The sequence below is a fragment of the Vidua macroura genome, chromosome 28, assembly GCF_024509145.1.
Source record: "Vidua macroura isolate BioBank_ID:100142 chromosome 28, ASM2450914v1, whole genome shotgun sequence".
Classification (NCBI taxonomy): domain Eukaryota; kingdom Metazoa; phylum Chordata; class Aves; order Passeriformes; family Viduidae; genus Vidua; species Vidua macroura.
Window position 1 is genome coordinate 2,927,312 of NC_071598.1, and position 8,614 is coordinate 2,935,925.

An 8,614-nucleotide genomic window follows, 5' to 3' on the forward strand; every position below is an offset into this window, starting at 1 on the left:
AGTCTCCTTGTACCTCCCTTGTTCCCTTCTGGAATGTTCCCTGTCCTTCATCCCTTCCTCGAAGCAAGATTGGATTGCAAGTTTTGCTCCTTCTCCTTGTTGGCTTCTATTGGATAGACCTTACCTTGCACTTCTCTGCTAATGCCTTCCTATTGGTAAAAGGTTGTGTCCTCCCTTTATTCCCACCCCTCCTTAAAAGCAGTTTTTTGCCCTCAGCTATTGTCACTTGTCCCTGGCGCCTCTGGGGAAATAAACCTTCCTTGGAACTCAAACAGGTGATCCCTCTCTATTCCTTTGCCTTGGTCCCTCGTATTGGGTTGCTGCTGTGTCACCCACACCACAGCCATCTGCTGCAGGGAGCTGCGAGCCCCTGTAAGCACCACCACCTGGGGCGTCTCAGTAGAGATCCAGGGGTGGCCGCTCTCGTGACTGCCCATCAGTCCTGGGGAGTGAGCTGGCTGGAGAACATCTTCCCTGTGACCACAGCGTGCAGTTACACAAATCTATGGGTTTAAGAGCTGCTGTGAAGGGAAAGGCAGCTGTGAAAGCCTAAAGATTTTTGCCTGCAGCAAATTTATCCAGAGAATACATTATATCCAGGGTTTCTTCCTTCAGATAATTTGTTGGCAAAGTAAATGCAGCTTCAGCAACTTTGGACTTCTCTCAGTAAAATAACTTGGCTGGTAGATCAGCCTTTGACTGTAAGTGCTCCTGTCAACCCTTAAAATATTTGAAATAAAAGGATGTTGGACCGTAGTTTTAGAGTTGGGTGCAACAACCAGCTCCAAACCTGAGCAGTATCTCAGCTCCCAAGGGAAGGCCTGGCTCGGTCACATCTCAGATCTTTAAATCTTTCTGGGGCTGACTTGGTTTTTCCCTGGTTGCTCCATGTGCTGGTGCCAGCCAGGGAATTGTATTTCTGCAAATGGTGATGTGCTTTTGGTTGTAGACCCCAGTCCAGGGGAGTTTTTACTGCAACAAAACCTTTTCCCACAGTTAATTTTCTCAGGGAAAGGAAAATCTTCTTAAACTCCAGATTAGGGAAATGACATGGACAGTAACAATCAATGACATGGACAAAGCCTGAAAGAGATTAAACCACACTGTGTTAATATGAATTGACAGTATTTTTAAGAGGAGGATGGGAAAGAATTATCTGTTTTGAGGAAGAAATTATAAAAATTCTTGGAAAAAGGGAGAAAGGGCATGGGTTGGACTTGAGAATCTTTGAGGTCTCTTCCAACCTAGTCATTCTGTGAATTCTGTAAAACTGTTTAATTGAATGTGTAATGTATGCAAATGTGCACATGACAGCAGAAATCAGGTGAAGGAGAAACTGTACGTTCTTGAAACTCATAGGAATCCTGCTCTTAGAACTTCCCTGATCCACCCAAAAATAGACTGGGCTTGGAGGGGCACAGGAAAGAACAACAACACCCATTAAAGTTCTGTGTCACTGATTTCTGACAGGCTCTGAAATGTATTGATTGATCCACCACACCCCGATTTGGAAAAAGACTTGAACTGACAACAATTGAAAACTAAACCCAGTCATTTTTTTATTTTGCTTAGCAATAGGATTTCTGGAATGGGCAACCTTGAGAGGGGCAGGATTAGGAACCTGTGTCCATGTAATTAAGATGTAAAAAATCCCTTTTGTTGGGACTGAAGGGATGTTCCTTCCAAATCAGCCTGGACTAAAGATCCTCTACAGCCCATCCTTCCCTGTCCCATCTGGGTGGGATCCCAGATCCCCGTTTGCTGCTGGGGCAAATCTGTTATGCTGTCAAACAATTACATTAATTAGTGCTCCTCATCCTCCTAACCCATGTTCCTGGTAGATTTCCACTGATACTTTCAGCCTAATGTGTAGTGAAGTAAAAAAGGCAGCTCTGAGATAGAGAATAAGGCCTGTCGTGCACAGATTACATTTGCTGTGGATTTTTCTTTCCCAAACTGTCAGATGACTACAAACTGTTCATATTCAGGTTTTAATGAATAGTACAGCTCAGTTTTTAAAGTGGCTGCATGATGATTTCAACCAATCTATTTAAGGTGAGACCCCCCTTAAAAATTGGCCAAGGTTTCTAATAATTTCTAAGAGCAACTTCCTTTCTGTAAGCAAAGAGAACTATGTTTCATCCAAACTCTTTCCATCAGTAGATATTGATCACTTAACCAAGCCAGCCTTTCATCAATGAAAGGCCTTTGATTAAAATTTCCCTTAGCAGTGCCTTGGGTTAGGTACTTTATCATCATCATGAATACTAAACCCCCATAATGTAAAAAAAGGAAATGACATGAGGAGCGGTAACCTTATGAAAGCAGTGGAAAATTGTGTATTAAATGTCAGACACACTCTTAGATACTCCTGGCCCGCATTACATATTGTATAGTCAGTTAAAAGAAAATTTCATGCAGAAAAAATTTGATTTAATTTAAGCATTCTGAGTAGCACCTATAAATATTACTGAGTTTGTTAAGAGGCTGCAGATTTTCTGCCATGTTCTTGTGGTAATTGGAATTCTCTCTCTGCCTCAAAAAACTGGGAGTACTTGAATACCAAACAACATGTCTACCACAAAATCTGCTCTGATACAGCTGAAGTGTCAGCTTTCTCCTTTTTTTTACCAGAAAACTTCCCACCACATGGGTAGAGAGCAGGTATTCCAGATAAATCTCACTGCAGATGAGTCAGCTGCAGAGGAGGGTAGTGCTGCTCAAGTATCTTTCTGTAGAAAGAAAAAGAAATATCTTTCAGGATTCAACAAACAGGCAGAAGGCAGCATTTTATTTAGCAGGGAGGCAGCAGTGATGATTAGAGCTGATATTTAGTGGTGAGGCAGCAGTGATGATCAGATATGACAAAGGATGATGGGGATTTTTGTGTTATAACTAGGAAAAAAATTTGTCTATTGCAAGTGATCCATTCTGGCCCTGATAAAGTCTATCAGTGGCTGGTTTAACCCTTTCTTTTGGTGTTCTTTAATCTGTTTCAGCAAGGAACTCTTTGGAGGACAATTCTACTAATGCCACAGTGGGTTTGATTGTGTGTTTCTCCAAAACAACACCCATTTTTACGTTAATGATGCACAGTTGCAGCCGCCACAGTCATTCAGAGAAAATGAAAGAGGAAGAGCAGCAGTGCTAAGACCAGGTGGTTTCAAACCCACGAGATTTAATGCTGACTTATATGTCCCCCTGGGCAGCAATAAGAAGCCAACAGCTGACTTAATTTCTTGTTAAGCAGGATTTGAGTGCTTAATTCTCATATCTATGGATAAAACTTTGTTGTAAAATGCAGCGTTAGCTTTCATTCTTCCCGGCTGCACGCCGCTCTTTGGAGCCCAGCTGTGGCAGCAGGCAGCATGGGGCCAGAAACCGCGGGGGGGGGGGAACGACACGGGGGGTGCGCGGGATTACAGAACTTCACTTATTTTAACATAAATTAAAAACCCTAATCTAAACCCAAACTCCAGGATGCAACATCTCCACGCTTAATAAAATATAAAAAGAAAGCAGTGGTGTTGATTCAGTCTCTCGAGCGGTGGCCTCTTCTCCCAGCTTCTTCTGCTGCTGCAACTGCAGTGACTGCTATGCAGGTGGAGAGGGCCTGGAGATGGTACTGGGGCTGATTCTTCTCAGGGTGTTCAGGGATAGGGAAACTAGGGAAACAACTTTATTATAAACACAGGAACTGGGGGTATAATTGGGCTGAGGTAGTTGTAAGAGAAGTATTGGTTAGGGAGAGGTAGAATCTTTTCCTTCCTTGCGGTGTCTGCGATTGGATGCAACCCCTAGGTTGGTGGGATCACAGGTTGCATCCACTGGCACCGTATCACTCCGACTCACTGAGTGCTCTGCTGTGTAGGGTTTAACATGCCTCCTGGGGATCCACCTGGCTCCTGAAGGCGTGGACACGCAGGCGTATCCCCGTCCCCAAGTCAAAAGTGGAAATGGACCCCGGATTTCTTTAGAGTCCGGATCCCTCACTAACATTGGAGGCCGCTCCTCTGGCTGGAGCTCCTGATATTGTTTGAAATGTCTCAGGGCTGGCAGTTCCGGTCTGTCAAAAGAACAGTTCAGAAAATTGATGGTAAACAATGCCTTGCAGAGCCTCTTGTGCGGTGACAGCACTCACACATCCTTTCGCTGTTTTTGGAGGACTTGCTTTAGCATCTGGTGGGTTCTCTCTACTATGGCCTGGCCGGTGGGGGAGTGGGGAATCCCAGTCTTATGTTGAACCCCCCAATATTGCAGGAAGTTGCGGAACACCTTGGAAGTATAGGCTGGACCATTGTCTGTTTTAATCGTGGCTGGGACCCCTAAGGTGGCAAAGGCCTGGACAAGATGTTTCCTGACGTCTGTGGCCCTTTCCCCTATGTGTGCTGAAGCAAAAACTGCCCCCGAGAAGGTGTCCACAGTTACATGGACATTCTTGAGCTTACTGAACTCAGGGACCTTGGTGACATCCATTTGCCACACCTCACAACTGCGGAGACCTCTGGGATTTACACCTACTCCCAGTGTTGGTAAAGCTGCCACCTGACAGCTGGAGCATGAGGCCACAATTTCCCTGGCTTGGTCACGCCGCAGATTAAACTGGCATACCAGCCCCGGAGCATTCTGATGGAACTGCTGATGGCTCAGCCTGGCCTGCCCAACTATGCTCGGCTGGCCGCCTAGTTGTACAGGGGCTGCCAAGGCGTCTGCTCTGCAGTTTCCCTCAGCAATAAAGCCTGGGAGATCTGTGTGTGATCTCACATGTACCACATAAAAGGGATGCTCACGGTTAGAAACCAGGTGTACTAATTTTTGAGAGCAACCCGAAGATGACCTGATTTGGCACCTCTTTTACAACTGCATGTTCAGCTCTAGACACTGCTCCAGCTACATATGCCAAATCTGTTACCAGATTAAACAGTTGTTCAAACCTCTCAAAAGCTCTCACTACAGCATCTAACTCAGACACCTGTGGGGAACCTTCTACTACCTTAATATCTGATTCCCACACCTGAGTCTCTGGGTCCCTCCAAGTCACCACTGACTTATGGGACTTCCCTGACCCATCCATGAATACTGTTAGTGCTCGGAGGGGTTTTTTGTTTTGTAATTCTTTAGGTAACAATTTGAATTCAGTATTCAACAAATAATGGCTAGGATGTCCGATCTTAATTTGGCCTGAGAAGCTGTCTAGAGCGAACTGTAAATTCTCATTCTGCCTTAGCAGGTGTTCAAAAGCCTCCTTGGTAATCCTCCCCATGGATGTTTTGATGGGGAGATGGATACATGTAAAGTCACAGCCAGCTAGTACTTGCAGACGAGCCCTGGTCTGTATTATGAGCTACGCCATCCGCTCCTGTGGCCTGGTGATACTCTTGGACTGCCTGTGGCCAAGGAACACCCACTCTATTATTAAGAGGGGGTCCCGTTGACCCTTGTCCCACTGAAATATCACACCATACAAATGGGGCAGCTCACCCAAGACGATGAATCGGAAAGGCAGCCCTGGTTGGCAACAGTGGGCCTGCCTGCTCGTGATGGCTTTCTGGACCTTCTCGAGCGCTGCTCTGGCCTCTTGGGTCAGGACTCTCAGGGAACCTGAACCCTCATCCCCTTCCCTTTCTGCTAACAAATCAAAGAGGGGGGATAATTCCCCCGTAGTGAGTCCTAGCCATGGCCTGATCCAATTTAATGACCCGCACAGGCGCTGGAGATCATTCAGCGTTTGGGGTTATCATTTATCTGTATCTGTTGGGGCCTGATCGTCCGGTTGTTAATTTCTAGGCCCAGATACTTCCAGGGTGGCAGCAACTGTACCTTTTCTTTCTGTAACTCAAATCCGGCCACCGACAAGGCCCTAACAGTGTCCTCCAGCGCTACTTGCAGGATCTCGCTGTCAGGGGCACAAATCAGCACATCATCCATGTACTGATAGAAAATACAGGATGTCCACTTGGCACGCACTGGGGATAGAACCCTAGTGACATACCACTGGCATATAGTAGGGGAATATTTGAAACCCTGTGGTAATACCATCCAGTGGTAGCCCTTCACTGGGGCTTCTCTGTTGATGGAAGGCACAGAGAATGCGAAACGGGGAGCATCATGCGGATGGAGTGGGATTTGGAAGAAACAATCTTTAATGTCAATTACAGCCCAATTGTAATTCTGGGATAGCATAGATGGAGATGGCATACCCGGTTCGAGGGAGCCCATATCTTGCACTGCCTCATTAATTTTTCTCAAATAGTGGAGGAGTCGCCACTTGTCTCTCCCTGTTTTTTTATTACAAACACAGGAGAGTTCCATGGGCTGTTTGTTTCTACAAGGTGTCCTTTTGCTAACTCCTCGTTAACCAATCTTGTGAGCGCCTGCAGCTTTTGCTTACTCAGCGGCCACTGCTCCACCCAGATGGGCTTATCTGTGAGCCATGTTACTTTCTGTGTGGGGCGCTCTTCAGTGGCCGCACCTAAAAATGCTGGGGGACCGGAAATTCCAACTTGGGTCCCCACTGCGACATGGCATCCCTCCTCCATAATGTAAATTTGCAGTTGATCACAAACGGACACACTGAGGCCAGCAGCCCATTCGGACCCTTAATTTGGACAATGTTTTTAGATTGTCTTGCTGGCTGTGGCCCGCCTAGTCCTAAGACTGGTGTGGCCACGCTTTGCAGCTCTCAGTGTGACGGCTACTTGTGTGGTGGGATGACCGTCACATCTGCCCCTGTGTCCAACATCCCCTGTAGGTTTACAGATCTCCCCTTGCATTTGAGTTTGCACCATATGAGGGGTTTTTCCTCTCCCAACTTCCCAGCATAAAACACTGAGAGTTCCAGGTCATTGCACAGAGCACGAGGAATGGGAATTGCCTGTGCAATTACCTGGCCCTTAGGCAGAAAGAGGGGGGGGGTGGACACAGCGTGCCGCGAGATAGAAGAGCCTCGGATTGAGGGTGGATATTACCAGAGGGACTTCTATCTCCAGTGGAGTGATTTTTGTGTCCCCAAGAATGAGTTACCTGCAGTTTAAGAGATCTTCCTTTTTCCTGGTCTCACAGCGGCAGATGTGCGATAGAAGCTCTGCATCTGCTATGAAAAACTGCCAGTCCTGGGAATGGAAATGAACAGTTAGTGAGTCATAGTCGATAAGGCTCCCGGTCGTCACTAGTTGAGAAGCAGCCACTTACTGATGGTACTAGATGGTGCATTGCGGCTCCTCTTGCAGCACCACAACTTGCCTCATTTTTGTCTGAATGTGTGGCAAGTGCGCGTTCATGGGTCAGTTTTTCTGGACCATGGGGTTCCCATCCCCCCTCCCCCCTCCTGCAGCCCTGGGAAGTGCAGTCCCTAGAATTGGGCATTGAGCCTGGATGTGTCCCTCCTGATGGCAATGGTAACACCAGCGTGTGGATGGCAGTCACTTCAGTGCTGGGTTCCTCGAAGGAGCAGCAGCCGAGGCGACTTGCTTGTCTTTTTTCTTTGGGGCCTCCTCCTCGTCCATCAGGTGCGCCTTCAGCGTGCATTCCTCGATGATCTGGCTGAGGGTTGGCTGTGGTGAGGCTGGTATTGACATGATGACTCTTTTGCACATGGCACTGGCATTCATGTGCACCACTTCTAGGATCATTCCTTTCCGGCATTCAGGTACCTCTATGCATCTCTTCCCAGCTGCCCAGATCCGATCTACAAAATCTAACATAGGCTCCCACACGGCTTGCTTGACTGCCGTGTAGGGTATCCCCGGATCCCTGGCGGGCATGCCCAGGAACGCACACTCTGCTGCACTCCTGGACATGTCCAACACATCTGTGGAAATTCCCTGAGCTTGCAGTCACCCCTCACTCCATTCTCCCTCGCCCACAAGATGGTCTAGGGTGATTTATTCTTCCGTGAAATCCAGGCCATAAGGCCCTTTGTGGATTTCGGGAAGCAGGTCTGCTGCTAGCCTTTTCCACCTCCTCTCCCACAGGTCGTATTCAGACAGGAGAAGCAGGCAGTTAAATAGAAGTTTAGGTCAGCCAGCACTATAGTTTTAGATGTTAAAGTGGCTTTTAGAATTCCTTTAAAAAAAGGACTCTTTCTGCCAAATTTTTGCAATGTCTTGCAGACCTCTTTGACTGAATCATAGGAGAGGGGTGTCCACGTAGGGTTCTCCCCTCCCCCGGTGTAGGGGACTGGAGTGTGGATCGACTGCTTGATCTCATTGACTGGGCTCCATTGCACCCCCTCTCCCCCCTGTTCCCCCCCTCCCCCACCCTGGGTCTCGGAGGAGCGGGAGGACGTGGGGGCGGAGCGCGAAGGAGAGGACAGACAGGGCAGGGAGAATCCTCCTCCTCAGAAGGTGGGGAGAAGGCTACTGAGCCCTCCTGGCTGGGAGAGGGCGGGGCTGCTGACACGGCAGGTAGAACATGCAAGGAGGGAACGCCTATGCCTACCTGAGGGGGGACAGGGGGAGGGGTGGTACCCGCTGCCTTGAGTGGGCGGTGCCCACACCCACCAGGAAGCAGGAGGGGGTGGGGTCATAGGGAACAAAGGGAAGAAAGGGATTGTGGGAAGGGGAAGCCTTGCCATGTGGCCGCCCTCCATCTTGAGAAGACAAAGAGATCGACC